This window comes from Gossypium hirsutum, chromosome D09, assembly GCF_007990345.1.
Source record: "Gossypium hirsutum isolate 1008001.06 chromosome D09, Gossypium_hirsutum_v2.1, whole genome shotgun sequence".
Taxonomy (NCBI): domain Eukaryota; kingdom Viridiplantae; phylum Streptophyta; class Magnoliopsida; order Malvales; family Malvaceae; genus Gossypium; species Gossypium hirsutum.
In genome coordinates, this window is record NC_053445.1 from 17,555,828 (window position 1) to 17,562,600 (window position 6,773).

Here is a 6,773-nt window from a genome sequence, read left to right on the forward strand (position 1 = left end):
GAAGCAGTGGGAGAAATTATTTTATACTTTGATAATTTTAGGAAGATTGTTTTAAAGAACATGCTTTATGTACCTCATTTTAAAAAGAATTTAATTTCTTTAGCATGTGTATTTTATGACGGTTATACCTTGACATTCAATAAAGGGATTATTATTAACAGAATCGTTCTTTAATCTGTAATGGATGGATGGAAAATAAAATCTACTTTATCAAACCAAATAACTTCTCGATGCTTCAAACTGAAATAGTTAATATAAAGCTTAAAACTTCTCACTCTAATGAGGGGTACCTATGGCATTTAAGACTTGGTCATATTAACCAAGAAAAAATCACTAGACTCGTGAAAGATGGTCCTTTAAGTATGCTTAAGAAAGTTAGTCTTCCACAATGTGAGTCTTGCTTGGAAGGTAAAATGACTGAGAGGTCTTTTAATGCGAAAGGTACAAGGGCCAATCAACTTTTAGAACGTGTGCAACTGATGTATGTGGTCCCATGAGCATCAGTGCCTGAAGAAGTTACTATTATTACGTGACTTTTATTGACGACTATTATTGATATGGATATGTGTATCGAATGCACCGTAAAAACAAAACCTTTGATAAATTTTGGGATTTTCGTGCTGAAGTGGAAAGGCAATTAGATTTATCCATGAAGAATCTTCGATCTGACCGAGATAGGGAATATTTGTCCAATGAGTTCTTAGGATACCTCATAGAGAATGAGATTTTGTCCCAATTGACTGGGCTGGGCACTTCATAGCAGAATGGCATAGCTGAGAGAATGAATAAAACCTTACTTGACATGGTTCGTTCAATGATGAATAAAACCTTTCTTGACATGGTTCGTTCAATGTTAAGTTATTCACAACTTCCTACTTCCTTTTGGGGATATACGATACAAATGACTTGTTATATTCTAAATGATATGTTAACCAAGTTTTCTTATAAGACACCTTATGAACTATGACATGGAAAGAAACTCACTCTAAATCACTTTAGAATATGGGGTTATCCATCACATGTTCTGGATAAAGATCCAAATAAGTTGGATGCACGGACAAAATTGTGCATGTTTGTAGGAAATCTAAAAGGAACAAATGGAGGATTATTCTACAATCCGAAAGATAATACGATTAAAGTTTCTACTCGTGCTACTTTTCTAGATGAAAGCTACATGGATAATTTTAAGCCTCAAAGTAAAGTGGTACTCGAGGAACTTTCGGGAGTGGTAGAATAATCACCAACTTCAATTCTCGAGAAAGTTGTAGAAAAACCTGCAAACGATCAACAGCATAGGGGAATCCATCGTAGTGGGAGAGTTTCTACAAAACTATACTTCTTTATCTATGATGGTAGTATTTATAATATGAAAGCCAATTATGAGGATGATGATCCACTCACTTACGAGAAGGCTATGCAGCACATTGATTTCAAGCTTTAGAAACAGGTTATGGATGTCGAAATGGTTTCTATGAAATCAAATACGGTGTGGGCACTTGTAGACATACCAGTTGGGATTAAACCCATAGGGTGTAAGTGGATCTACAAGAAGAAGATAAATATGGAAGGAAAAGTGGAAACACACAAAGCTAGACTTGTAGCTAAAGGCAACACACAGAAAGAAGGCATCGATTACAATGAAACATTCTCTCTGGTAGCCATGCTCAAGTCTATCCGTACACTCTTATCCATTATCGCTACTCTTAATTATGAGATCTGGCAAATGGATGTCAAGATAGAATTCTTGAATGACTATCTTGATGAGACCATTTACATGGCTCAACCCACTGGCTATGTTGTCAAAGGAAAGGAGTAAAACATTGATGAAAGTTAAATAGCCGTCCCGCTCATGGAATAAAAGATTTGATCAAACTATCAGGACTTTTGAATTTGAGCAAAACGCTGATGAAACTTATATTTATAAGCGTATAAAGGACAAAAAAGTGGTCTTCCTCATTTTGTATGTCGATGATATTCTACTTATTGAAAATGATGTAGGAGAATTGTCATCAGTTAAACTGTGGTTAGTTCAACAATTTATGTAACACCCATAACCTGTAACCGTCGTCGAAATAAGGTTACAAGGCATTACCACATAAAACACAGCTCAAAATAGTCATATTACACATGCTTTAAAATCCCATCATTCGAAACATATACCTCTTACTTATATCATTCAAAATCAAATTATAAGATGACTCATCACATTATAAATTCCATGCACATACATTAAGACATCCAAGCATATTTTACTTCTTAAGCTGAATATCAAATATATCAATTCATACTTCTATTCATGTGCATAAAACCAAACAATCCATATCGCTCGGCTTATTGTCCATTTTAAAATGCCACATAATCAATTTCACCAAATAGTCAAGTTTAGCATATAAACATCTTAGCCACTAAGGCATTTAACCTTATCAACTATGCACCACTTTTTTTTTTAAACTCAACTAATAAGTTATACATGCCTAACTTCCCATTTAAGTACAAAACATGTGTATGCTTTTCCATTCATCTTATCTTCTATTTGGCTAGCAAACTAACCATACAATTTACACTCAATTTGCGTGCTAATTATTAAGCCTAAAATACATATAAAACCAATACATACTTTATTCACTTGACTAACATTAGCCATTTTCCAAGTACTTTAGCCATTCAAAACATGCCAATTCCATACAGTATAACTCATATCAAAATTTCATATACACACCCAATGCAAATATTTCATACTTACAATAATAAGTCAATTACCATAATCGATCATACCACTATGTAGACATATAACACATTTTGTAATTCAAGCATTAAAACCATTAGTCCTTTACATACCGAATTATCAAAAAACTTATCAAAGACACACACACATATATATATCATTACGTCTTATCAAATTCATATACCAAGCATACCCCACGCCTTTACTATGACCAAAATTACTTAAACCTTGGATCATTAGCATTAGATCAAGCCATTTTCGCATGGCTAAGTATATATATACAAAAACTAAATTAAAACTAGCCTATACATGCCACATAACCAAAAACTCAAAGCTTTAATTTACCGAAGCCATAACCGGATAGTGTGATCACGACTCCAACGTCTTCCAACCCGAACAAGTCTTTAGAACTCTAAAAACATAAGAAAAACGCACAGAGTAAGCTATTACAGCTTAGTAAGTCATAAGCAAATAGATAACTTAACAACATTTAATTAGTTACAACAAAATCAAATCATGTTTTCAATATTCATATACATTTCCATAATCGAAAAATACATTTATCAAACACGTACTATACATCAAATCCATATTTAACCAAATACACATAAGTTTAACATTTGGCCGAATGTATATATATATCCAACAATTTCATGACAACCAATATATGTACATACTCACTAATCACAAAGATCCGAACGTTTATATGCTCATCAAATACATTGAAACAAATGTTCATATATTTATCCATTACATATAACCAAAATCATATATATATACCCAATGCATATAATCACTTAATTTAAACAGATTCACTGGCACTTCACCTACTAGGCTTATAGCCTGATTCAGTTCACCGGCACTTAGCCTGATTCAGTTCACCGGCACTTAGCCTGCTAGGCACTTAGCCTGCTAGGCTTTTAGCCTGATTCAGTTCACCGGCACTTAGCCTGCTAGGCTTATAGCCTGATTCAGATCACCGGCACTTAGCCTGCTAGACGTAAAGTCCGAAACATTTCACCGGCAATTTATCTGATTGGTACTAAGCTTTAAAAAAAATCTCAATTCACAGAAGTTGTATCTCATATTCGTATATAGAATCCACATAAAATTCAGCTCAATAATTTATAAACTATATCTTTAAATAACATAGATGTATAAAGTTCAAACATCAATTCCAGCTCAATAATTTAATTCTACATCCAAACCTATATATATATAACTTAATGCATTAATCTACTACTAATATCATATATTCGATCATCTTTTAATAATCCAACTAATAATTTCATACTTTCAATGCTATTCAAGAACTTTACATGAATATATACTTGTATATTAGCATAATCGAACCTCATGTAACCTTGTATAATTGTCATACCTAAATTCACTATAAAATCATATACGTGTATGTATACCTATTCATTCAAATATAATATATATATAATTACCAACTCACATATACAAATATAAGTTACATATCTTAATCAAATCTAAGAGTTTATACATATATATATTTATATACATATATTCGGACCTAATGTACATATATATGTATATATCATACTTATCTTGGATTAAAACCAAGAATTTATACATATACAACATTCATACTTCCACTAATTCAAAAACTATATATATACATATGTATATATATTCGATCATTATGTATATAATTATAAATATATATACATATTCATACATTTATCTAAATTCAAGGTTTATTCATGCTATTACATATATTTTTTAATCTATCATATACAAGTATAATTTCTTACCTAATTTCATTACAATAGATTTTCATATATATACATGCCTATCCGAATCTCACCTTTACTTATATAAAATTTAGACCTATAATTTAACTCATGAACTTATACAAGATTATACTTGTATATTCGAAACTATCAAATACTTATATAAAATTTATACTTATACTTCAAATTATAAACATTTAATTACAGCTCATCAAGTATACAATCGATATACATGTATAAATATTGATTTATTAACTTTTAAATTGCTAATAGACTTACCTCGGATATCGATGGACATAGTCGACTACTTTCGACTTTCCTCGATCTAATTCCGTTTTCTTCTGTTCTTGATCTAAATAAGTTCAAATTTAACTAATTTAACCACATATTCATTTAATTAAATCCAAAAACACATAAATGGGAAAATTACACTGTTGCCTCTAACATTTCACATTTTTTACAAATTAGTCCCTATTTCACAAAAAATACAAAATAAACAAACTTTCCTTGCACAATAGCTTGGCCGAATATGCACTAAGCTCATATAAATCCATGCATGTCATTTATTTCACATTTTAGTCCCTCAATTTATTATTTTTGCAATTTAGCCTTAATTACTCAAAATCATCAAAAATTCAATTTCAACATATATATATCCATTTCATATATTTTATTTTCTATCATTAAACAACAAAATTACAAGCTTTCAACAATGGCAAAACACAAAATCATCATCAAATTCAAAAATTTAAGCATGGGTCGAGTAGTATTCGAAACAACGATCTCAAAAACATAAAAATCATCAAAAACCGAAACCGAAACATACCTTAATTTGCTTGAGCAAGGGCCGAATACCTAGCTTGGTTTTCTTATTTTCTTTCTCTTTTCATTCGGCACAAAGATAATGAATATGGCCACTTTCTTATGTTTTGTTTTTATTATAATAACATTATAATATATAAATTATTATTATAACCTTTATAAATAATATAAAAACTATATATTTTAAACATAATGCCGTCCACTATCTTTTCAATGGTCAAATTGCAACATAAAACCCCCATAATTAAAGAACAACCACTATTCGGCCCTTTTTGAAATAACCACTAAATTTTCATTTTACGCAATTTAATCCTTTTATTTAATCGGACACTCAAACGACAAAATTAAAGCACGAAATTTTCACACAAGTAAATTCATACATAATAAACACAGAAAATAATTTTAAAATATTTTTCTAACTCGGATTCGTGGTCCCGAAACCACTATTCTGACTAGGGTCAAAATCGGGCTGTTACAATTTAGCATGTTCAAATCCTTAGGGATCGAAAGAATAAAATGATAGCACTATCTTAAGATTTATACATCGATAAGGTACTGGAACATTTTGCAATGACTAATGCAAACCCAGGCGTTCAGTCGACTGCACCAGATTTTCATTTTTCTTTAGATGACTATCCTAAAACAGCAAAAGAAAAAGAGCATTTGAGTAAGGTTCCATATGCTTCAGTAGTTGGAAGCCTTATGTATGATGCTTTGCACACGTCCAGATATCTGTTTTGCAGTAGGAATGGTTAGTCGATATCAGACGAATCCAGGTCTTAGGCATTGACAAACTGTAAAGCATATATTAAGGTATCTTAAAAGAACCAGGGATTATATGCTTGTGTATTTTGAGGAGGACCTTACTCCTGTTGGATACACAGACTTGGACTTCAAAACCTGTAAAGATTCGAGGAAATCAACGTCGGGAAATGTATTCATTCTAGGTCGTGAAGCCATAGTATAGAGAATTGTAAAACAAAGTGTAAAACAAACTTGGATTGCTGACTCTACTATGGAGGCCGAGTATGTGGCTGCTTCTGAGGCAACGAAAAAGTAATATGGCTGCGAAAGTTCTTAACCGAACTTGAAATTATTCCTGGTGTGGAAAAAGGTATAACACTATATTGTGTTAACAGTGCTGCAATAGTAAATACCAAGGAAATAAGAAGTCACAAAAGGATGAAACACATTGATCGGAAGTATCACTTGATACGAGAGACAGTAGCCGAAGGAATTGTATATGTGATGAAAGTAGCTTCTGAAAATAACATTGCGGATTCGTTTACTAAGACTCTTGTAACTAGGAGTTTTAACAAACACGTCGAGGATATGGGAGTGCAAAACATGACACATTTACTTCACTAGGGCAACTGGGAGATTGTTGGGAAATGTGCCCATATTGTAGTAAACATGTAACTGTTTTCTATTTATTTGAATGATGAATAAATAAATATAGTTAATTTCAC

The 6,773-nt window shown here is 31.7% G+C and overlaps 1 long non-coding RNA gene across 1 annotated transcript; it reads right to left on the bottom strand.

Moving 5' to 3' along the window:
* Window positions 1-2,040: 2,040 nt before the first annotated feature.
* LOC107892992 (uncharacterized) lies at window positions 2,041-5,399 on the bottom strand. The gene is made up of 3 exons (XR_001682692.2): window positions 5,309-5,399; window positions 3,071-3,137; window positions 2,041-2,055 (listed from the first exon to the last, which is right to left on the bottom strand). It is a non-coding gene; the product is annotated as an uncharacterized lncRNA (long non-coding RNA).
* Window positions 5,400-6,773: the final 1,374 nt, after the last annotated feature.